The following is a 568-nucleotide window of genomic DNA, read 5'->3' as shown; positions in this document are numbered from 1 at the left end:
ATCTCTAAGCTAGGCCATGTGCGGATATAGTCGAATACTATTTCTGTGGCCGCGAACAATCGAGTAGCGAGACTTAGTTGTTCGTAAATTAATTTAAACTCTAAATTATGATGGATATGTTTGGTTGAAGTGGTTCAATGGAATTGAATGATTATGTTTGTTGATATGAATGATCATTATGACTGAAAGTTTGATAATAAAAGTACTGATTTAACTGAATATTATGTTGAATTTTGAACTGTGACATATTGTTGAGTTGACTATTGAACTGTCATCAAACATTCTCATGACATGGCATATGAAAATTCTTGATAAAACTTAAAGAATGAAATTTTTTCTTATGAAAGATTTGACGAAGGATGAAGGGGAAATGTTTTTCTGACTTATATCAGAACTGGCGTATTTTTACAGCGATTAGAAAATCCTTTTGATCAATAAGCCAAAGAGTTAGAACTTGAAGAAAATGTTATAATTGAGTTTCAATGAAATTTTTTTATTATTACCCTAAAAAGGTTTCCCCTGATTCTTATTTTTTAAAAGGAAAAAAAACTATGCTTTGTATGAATCG

The sequence above is a fragment of the Lupinus angustifolius genome, chromosome LG16, assembly GCF_001865875.1.
Source record: "Lupinus angustifolius cultivar Tanjil chromosome LG16, LupAngTanjil_v1.0, whole genome shotgun sequence".
Classification (NCBI taxonomy): Eukaryota; Viridiplantae; Streptophyta; class Magnoliopsida; order Fabales; family Fabaceae; genus Lupinus; species Lupinus angustifolius.
The sequence above is the reverse complement of the archived record's forward strand: the minus strand, read 5'-3'. Positions refer to the sequence as shown.